Here is a 9,831-nt window from a genome sequence, read left to right as displayed (position 1 = left end):
AAACCATGTGATACGTGCAGCCTCTGTTTAGAGATCTCTAGCCAAATAGAATTTTCGTATATGCGTCATATCAATACAAGTGTGAGTTGATAATGCTGTTATTATGAAGCACTTTGATGCAAGTTGAACCGGAACGTGTTTAGAGTTGGAGTATATTAGTGTCAGGAGGCTGCTGATATTTAATGACAGAAAGAGTGGGTAGTCTGTGTGAGCAGGCCCAGCATGCACCATTAATAACAGAGCAAACACACACTAGGATGAACTGAGTCATCGTGAGTGAAATCCAGGCTGACTCTTTGAGGCAGAATACAAATTAAATCATGGTCACATTAGATATGCTTTCATCTACAGTTTTTATCATTAGGCTTTGTGTAGAACAACTGTTGTTAACAGTGACAAAGTCATACAGCTGTCGTTACCAGCTGGGGCTGTTCGAATGTTAAAAGAATGGAGTGTTGTGATGATGGTTCACGTATGGTCCCACCATATCAGTATGGTGTAGTTTGAGTATCTCCTAAATATAGGAACAACTAGCTTGATATAAAACTACATGCAGTTCTCACTCTAATTTTGTTTTGTCAATGTGTTTCATTGGATACATTTAATATCCAATATCACTAATGTTAATATAATGTTTATCACCAATCCTGAATTATCTTTAACTGCATCAATGCACATTACACATTTACTTCATATTGGTACATCACTGACAGTTTGGCTTTTTTCAAGGTTCTGTGCAGTCTCAGGTAATTCAGGTCATTCTTTCATTTCTATGCAAACCACCCATGTGATGTATCTGTTATTACTACTACTGCTTCTTTGTCTGTAGGGCAAGAGAAAAGCAGGATTGAAGGTGATTTTAATCTCCTGTTTTGCAGTTAACACTAAAATACATTAAAGCAATAAAAAATAATGCAAGGCACATATTTCCTGAGGCTGTGTTGCCTAGACCCATTTGTCTCTTGGTCAGCTCCATTAGTTTGGTTTTGGAGCTCAGCAGCATCTCTCAGCCTCCACAAACACTCACGATCAATGTGGGACACATCTAGGCATCATCAGTGCTTGTATAAATATCAGACCAGAAGTTCTACATACAGGCGTCTCATAATCTACATACTGTCGTCTCATATTCATCAAAAGATGAATATAAGATAAAAGATCACAATCTCAGCTTTCATTTCCTGATATTTACATCTAGATGTGTTAAACAACTAAGAACATGGCCCCTTTGGTGGCAGACCGCCCAAGTTTTAAGTGAGCAAAAGTACTGGAACAGATATCTTCAGGTAAATTAAAGTAAATAACACTTAATATTTGGTTGCATATCGCTTGCTTGCAATAACTGCATCAAGCCAGAGACCCACTGACATCAAGGTGTTTCATTCTTCTTTTGTGATGCTTTTCCAGGCCCACAGCTTCTTTCAGTTGTTGTTTGTTTTGGGAAGTTTCTCCCTTCAGTCTCCTCTTCAGGAGGTGAAATGCTGCCCCATTGGCTTAAGGTCTGGTGATTGACTTGGCAAGTCTAAAACCTTCCACTTTTCCCCCTGATGAAGTCTTTTGTTGTGTTGGCAGTATGTTTTGGGTCATTGTCTTGCTGCGTGATGAAGTTTAGATAGGGATGCATTTCTCTGAAAATTGGCTCACAGAATGTTTCTGTAGACTTCTGAATGCATTCTACCATCATGAGTTACATCATCAATAAAGATTAGTGAGCAAGTTCCAGAAGCAGTCACACAAGCCCATGAGCAGATAATTTCGTTCTCCACACTTTCGTCTTTCCATCACATTGGTAGAGGTTAATCTTGGTTCCAGAACTTTTGTGGTGTGATGAGTGGTTTGTATCTTGTAGTATGGCCTCTATATTTTTGCTCTTGAAGTCTTCTTCAAATTGTGGATTATGATACTTTCACCTCTGCCCTGTGGAGGTTGTTGGTGATGTCACTGACTGTTGTTTTTGGGTTTTTCTTCACAGCTTTCACAATGTTTCTGTCATCAACTGCTGTTGTTTTCCTTAAGATAGGAAGGTATGCTGATATAAAATCATGGTGAGAAGAAACATGAAAGACTTTCCAAAGAACAGGCTAGCAGGTGTGTGTTTTTGGTTGACTAATGTGTTCATGATGACCAGGTGATTCACTTCACCTGTTACTGCAAGCCATTCTTCATATCCCTGCCAGAGAGGTTAAATATTAGCCCCGAATATATGGCACAGTACAACAAAGGCTTTTGATTGGCAGCGTCCATAAAATGGAGTATAAATTACCTGGTAATGAATAATACAAAACCGCTGTGTTTGCTAACAAAAGAGTGGACTCCGACAGCAGAGTGACCCTATTTTTCTTTGAACTGGCATTTAGACTGACAAAAACAAACATTCACAGCAAACAGATCTATTCATATTTTATCATACCGCTCCCCTATGAACACTGAAGGTAAATCATGCATCAAATATTAAAACATTTTGTGTGTGTGTGTGTGTGTGTGTGTATGTATTTATATCTTGGTGGTGACCAAATTTACCCACAAACATAGGAACATCTGACAATTTTCACCTTGTAGGGATATCAAAAACTAATAGGGCTAAAAGGTTTCCTTTTGGTTGCTAAGGTTGAAGATACAGTTAGATTTCGGTGTATGCATAGCTGCATTAATAATTTGCTGCATTAAGAATTATGTCAGTGGAAGTTCCTCACAAGGATAGTTATACAAACATGCGTGAGTGTGCATGTGCGTGCATGCGTGTGTGTGTGTTACATCAGACATATCTAATGAATGCAACTTGCTTTGGTTCTTTCAAGGGAGGCTTTGTGGTTAAAGCCTCATGTGTGACGTGTTTATGAGGTTGATTATTAATCACCACCGAAGTCCACCTCCTCACCCTGGCCTAACCTGCAGGACATTTTAACATTCAGCACACTCAAGAGCAAACATTTTTGGGCACTGAAAACACACATGCTTGTAAATTATTTAGTGGTGTGTAGCAAATTACAGTGTATGTCTCATTCATCACATATATTTAATGAAATATGTATACAGGGCCAACAGGCTACATTAAGAGCATAGCATGCCAAAGCCAGAGGCAGGCTGGATTGTACAGTAATGAAACAAGCAATTTGTCAAGACCAATTATGAATCATCTTCTTTAAAGTGCTTCTTGATGATGGCTTTTATGTAGAAGGGGTTTGTCATACTGGGCCATGCCATTATCTGAAAAACAACTCAGAAAAATGAAACCTGAAAAAGTTGTGTGTGCAACTTAAATACAATATATATGTTTTCTTCTAACCATGTGAAGACTTGGGCAGATTACATTTGACATAAAGACAATGCAAATTTTAAATATTATATAACTTAAATAATTTTAAATAATATATATTTTAAATATTAAATTCAGCATTCAAGTATATACTGTTAGCAGTGAACCACACACCCAACAGTGCCAACAGAAATCCCTTTTGAGAAAAAATATACACATATTACTCTTAAAATTTTCTCTGATTTATTCTTGTAGCATGTCAGTGCCTCAACACGACAGCATGCCATCATGCGCTGGATTTGACTGACAGCACGTCAATCTTACTCATGCTCCCAAAAGGGAAATGGGATTCTTGTCAAAATAGGAACTTGTCTTTGGTTGTGTTTCAAGCCTGTGCAGCTGAAAATGCTAAATAATAACTTTAGACATATGATTTATGATTGGCATGGTTTGAAATTCCGTATAAAATATGCACATTGCCATGTACGTAGATTAAAGTGATTCATGATGGTTGGATTCAGAGATGCATTTTGTAAAGCTGTGTCTGGTTTTACAGTCATTTCTAAAGCACTAAGCAGGTTTTCATTACAAGCTTCCTGAAAATACCTATAGGGGGTGCTAAAGAAGATACATCATTCCTTAACTGCCTACTCTACCTGTGTATCTATGTAATCCCACTTTGATTAATTGAGCTATTATAAGAGATAACAAGGATGAAAAGATCATACATTAAACTAATATCCATTCTGAGCTGCCTCTTGTCCATTATTTTTGTCCACTATGTCTATACCACTATACAGAGCGGTTTAGAGAAGCGACACCATATGGAGTACAGCTGCACACGATGGCACAGGGGTCTATGAAATGTGACTGCAGTGTTCAAAGAGGTAGCAGTTATCTGTTGGGGGTCATGGTACACACATATCCTCTGAATTCCAGGACACTAATATACCGAGGCCAAGGAGCATGGTAGGTGGCCGGGAGGATATATGGGTGTTGTATGAAGGGCATGTATAATTTAGTGTCGTCAGGTGCTTTCTTAGTGTTCTCATCCCAAGCTTTGTTGAAATATTTACATTTTGCACAGAAATCGTTTAGATTTTTTTATCTTTGCCCTACATATAGATCTTCTCCAACACACTGCATACACTGGTGATATATACTGTATCTACTAAACTAGTTATATATATACTGTATCTACTAAACTATATATATAATGTGACCACTCCTGCAAGAGAAAGTTTAGTTGTCCTTTTTGTGAGTGTGTGTCATGTATGTGTGCTGATGTCTAAAAGCGGATGATGGATGTGTGTATGAAGGCACTCTTGCAGCTGTGATCTCCCACCAGATGTGTCTGGGCCAAGGGGAGAAGTTCCACACAGGCTGTCAGGACGAGAGTGCTTTCAGAGGAGACACAGGTGTTGGCCCCAGGACAGCTGAAAGAAATAAACTGTGTGGTGTTAGGACGATGCTTGCAGGAGGTGATCAAGGGGGGAGATCTGCTCTCCAAATCATGTCTTAATAAACTCTTTTTGATGTACTGCTTATAAGGTGGTTAAATATACTATGACTGAAGTGAAGATGCATGTAAAATGACAGATGGTGCTACTGAATTTTATTTCAGTTGGATCTGATAAGAAAAAAAGTAGTTAACATATAAAGTCCTTGTAGAGACAACAAATACACAAAATTACACCCAACAGTATGAATAGAGCTTGCTGAAACACTACTCTATAGCTTTAGGATACTTTGCTTCAAATTCTACAGCGTGTGAAGTGTTGTGATGCAACATTTTTTGTGAACTTGAAGCTATGAACAAAGCATCATTTACATTCCCCCCCCCACACACTTTTGCACACAAAGCACCTACAATTAGATTACCAGAAAGGAAACCTTTTCCACTACACCATACCCATGTTTTCTAAGAGGGATTTCCTTATTATCACTGCTGCTTCTTTGTCCATAGGGCAAAAGAGAAGCAGGATTGAAGGTGATTTTGATCTCCTGTTTTGCAGTTAACAGTGAAGTACATTAAAGCAATAAAAATAATGGGAGGCCTATATTTCCTGAGGCTGCGTTGCCTAGACCCATTTGTCTCTTGGTCAGCTCCATTAGTTTGGCTTTGGAGCTCAGCGGCATCTGTCAGCCTCCACAAACATTCTGGATCAACGTGGGAGACATCTGAGCATCATCACTGCCTGTGTAAATATGGGATCAGAAGTTCCACTTACGCACAATGCGAATACCAGCCATCACTGCTTTACAGAAGTGAGGTCAGCTGCCAACATACTGCCGTTTTCAGAATAGCTCTGATCCTGGTTACAGTTTTACTGATATAAACTTGCCAAATAAAGCTGTCACCAATCGCTTGAGTGTTATATGTTTAATTTCTAATTCTGTATGGATATAAGGAGATCAAAAACACAATTCCTCGCCAACATCTCTGATATTAGCATGAGCAGCGAGGCATGTTGACAGTCCATCATTAGGTCTGTCATGCTATCTGTTCTGAAAGGAAATGTGGCTGCTAATATTATTCAGTGTCTGCTCAAGAAAATGAACTTTCATCGCAACGCGAACATGCTTTAACAACCACATGGAGAGTGTGGCATGTAATTTTATTATAATCAGAAGTGTGTTCAAAAAATGTTTCCTAGATTGACAGCATGATTTAAGTGTAATGTGCAAACTCTGGAAGCTGATACATCCCTGCTTGAGCAAAGTTATATGCAAAAGCTCTGTGATGAATTTCCAGGAAAATAAATGTTTAAATATATTTTAAAATAATGCTTCCTTTCATGGGAATAGCTATAACAGTTATGGTTCTCAGTAAAATAGACAGAGACCAACCACCAGTGATCTGATTTGGTGAGGTGAATGTAAAAACCAACTTACTATCATGTAAACAGTAGTAACAGAATGTATGCGAGTAAACAGAATGTGAACAGATAACTTACTATAAATAACTTCCTATAATATTAAAGTTGGCAGCGCTTAGTAAGTAACATTTTTTTAGACTGATAGTACTCTTAGTCCGTGACCTAGTGAACCAGTATCAGGATGTATTTATTGATAGAGACTTCAAAGCACTTCTGTAAGTCGATCTGGATAAGTGCGTCTGCCAAATGCCATAAATGTAAATGTAATGTATTGTAACATTTGTACAGTCTGAACAAGAACAATGGAATATGACTAAAGTCATAATGGCTGCTTGGTTGAGAAAAGACAACAGATGGCTTCCCTTTGAATACAGACAGGGATCGAATATCAGTCCAAAATGTTTCTGAAGAAGGTGTTGGCCCACCACAAAGCTGCCAGAACAGATTCCACAAATGTCTGGAACTGTACTGGAGGAATGGACACAATTCTTCCAATAGGTATTCTCTCAATTAGTGTTTTGATCTCCCATAGGTGTTCAACTGTGTTACGATGAGACGACTGTGAAGGCCATAGCATACAATTTATATCATTTCCATCCTCATAAAATTATTCAGTGAGCCGTCGTGGCTTGTGGATGGAAGATAATCAATTAGAATAACTTTGTGTTGATTTGGAGTGATGCCTTGCTCTAAGGGAACAAGTTGATTCATATATAACAGACCCATCAGTTTTCCCCTTAATTTGTCACCTGTCTATATATACAGTCTAGTTAATTATACTGTGTAATAACTGGGTAGAAATTCAGTGATCTACTCTTTTGATAGAGATTTAGATCATTTCATATGAATGTCAGAGATCATACTACTCTGTAGTATGGACCCATTTTTGACATCTTCTTTGACATCTATTTACATTGAACAGCCATCATCAAAGCCATCAGCGAGCTCTCTATGCACCTAGGACCATTAAGTATTCTCAGACACGGCACTCATTTCCATAAAATATTCTTTGTCAAAACCTAAAAAGTGCAAATGAAACAGGCATTGAGGTATGATAGCAAAGGCCTGCTTGACTGCCATAAATGACCTCAATTATGCACTTACAGATCAAGAAGGTGCCTAGCAAAGTAGAAGCTTTGAATGACAAGCCATCACAGGGGCCATTTTTCTTTGGGTCCATCTCACCTTGATGAGCACTTTGAATTTGTAAATCGAGAGAGAGAAAGAGAGAGAGAGAGAGAGGGAGAGAGAAGCTCTGAGTGCTAACCAGAGCTGCCTTGTTCAATGAATGAATTGTTTGCTTGAGTCTCCATTACCGCCCTCTCTGGGAGCCTCAGCCGGGATTAATCTGTCAAAAGGAGATAGTTTAGCATTGATGAATATGACATGTGACCATTGATGATGTTGATTTTATCTCTTGGGATTAGCAAGATTTACTTCAGATGGGTAATAATGTCATTTGCTTGATGCAATGGATCTGTTTATGAGCTGATTAAATCACAGGGCTACTGCTTCGTTTCATGCTATTTAGTTTATAGCTCTATTACTGCGATCACAAAAGCTGTGGACATTTCCTCTTCCTGTGTCACCATAAATCACTGTTTAAGATGGTTGCACTGCATTTAATCAGGATACCTTTTTAGTAGGAGGAAAAAGCAATCACATGCAAAAAAAAAGAGAGAGAAAAGATTTATTTCTGCTTTGGTATGAGCATACATGTTTAAATTATTATCAAATTTAAGTTTGACCTAATCAAGAGATAAAAGAAGCAGTCTTGAACAGTGAAACCATCTTTCTCGTAATCTTTTTCAAGTGCAAGATTTTGACAATAAACCTCCTTATTTCAAAGTAAAAGGATTTGGTGTCATTATCTTAATCCCGTAAATCAAGATTTCCTGAATAAGGGACCTAATGATCTCTGACTCTGGTCTGAGAGTTCAGCAGTTTAGTGCCTCTTACATACTGACACAGCTGCTGCTCAAATCCATAGGCTTGCCATCATAGACCTGGCAGGTATGTGTATTTTGTCAAACGACTAGTAATTACATATATAATATGTTGGTAATCCTGTGCTATTAAATAAGGGAATTATAGGAAGAGCCTTTTAAATCTAAGTGTCTGTTCAATTTCAGCTCTTAATGATGTCAGGTCTTAAAACAATGGCATGACAGTCAAGGGCAAAACAAGAGCCAATTCAGCTCAGCAAGGCCTTGCGTTTCAGCATAACATGGAAAAGCCTTGAGAGAAATCTCTTTACAGTAGCCCATCAAGCCGCTATTCATCTTCTCCAGTGTAATTAGTTATTCTAACACTCCAGGCATTAGTCTGAGTCAGTTGCCATGTATATGGGAGAACATTCAACAAAAGATGACACTGTTTCAACAGTAATTAATGGGTAGTACAATTTTATGAGTTTGATACGGTTGAGACATAAAATGTTATTTGTGTTGTTTTTACACAGTGGCAGGTTTGAACAATAATTCCTCTCCTAAGGCCCTACAGAAAAAATCCTTGACCCACTACTGAGTTGAGCAGTAAACCTCGATCCCCATACTCTCCTCCATACTCTCCAGTTTTCGTTTACCAGCACATCCTCTTCAGAAAGCTAGAGTGAATGATGCACCGTTCTTCACAGAGTCAGCAGCACGCCTTCTTTTACACAAAAGCACAGTGGATGGTATCCTCTTTATTTATCTCCCACATAAACATGCTCGTTGCAGAGCTGATCAGCAGTGTAAGTTATGTTGTGGTACTAAGCCATGCAGCTCTCTGCTCCTCTTTATTCTCCTTAGCCACAGTAAGTAGAAGGCAAGCACAAGCAGGGTAATTTATGCACACATGTGCCTTGGAGCTCCTCTGATGACAGGCCCGGGAGGAGGGGCACATGATGAATGGCTTTCCATTGGGGACCGCCACACAGCCACCATGATGTGGGTAAAAATGGAAATTGCTCTCTTTCACCGTCATTACATCAGTTTAAAGCTTGTGTGGGCCTCTGGAACATACTCTAGTTGCTCTGTGTTTTTGTGTACTTTTTTGTGAAGGGGTGGTGTTAAATTGTTGATGTGCATAAATTAAAGTGATTAATAATTGTACAGTATACCAAGGCGATATTAAATTACTGGGCTATAATAGATATACTTATTACTCTATAAGTTAATAATTTGTAGTCTGTGTATTACAGGCCTATTCATCATTAATGTAATTGGGATATGTTGCCTAATATTGACATAGGCCCATTCTAATAACACACAATGTGTTCATGGTTCAGAAAAGTTCATTATAAAATTGGATAACACTGATGTCAGTAAATAAAATGACTCACAATAAAAATGAATCTTGTATAGAAATCTCACACACACCCAAGCACACCTATAGGCCCTTACAGGCGGTGGTATAGACTACACCATGTACTGAAAAGGTTTTATTTAGGTGAAAACATTCGTTGTAAGCAGTCACCAAATTGCCTACACATGCTAGTGTTAGTAATAAAGCAGCTTGGCTGAGTGTTACTGCTGTTTTCTTCCTGATGGTGTGTGAACCAAAAGCCAAGTTCACTTTGTCCACTATACATGCTCTGGAGCTGAAGCCAACCTCAACATCCCATAATATTCTTCCACTGTAGCCTGGATATTGTTTTATTTACCACTACTTAATAATTTGAGTTATTTTCAGTTTTTTAGTTAATATATTGAG

The sequence above is a fragment of the Pangasianodon hypophthalmus genome, chromosome 3 (genome assembly GCF_027358585.1).
Source record: "Pangasianodon hypophthalmus isolate fPanHyp1 chromosome 3, fPanHyp1.pri, whole genome shotgun sequence".
Lineage (NCBI taxonomy): Eukaryota > Metazoa > Chordata > Actinopteri > Siluriformes > Pangasiidae > Pangasianodon > Pangasianodon hypophthalmus.
Note: the sequence above shows the minus strand (reverse complement) of the source record.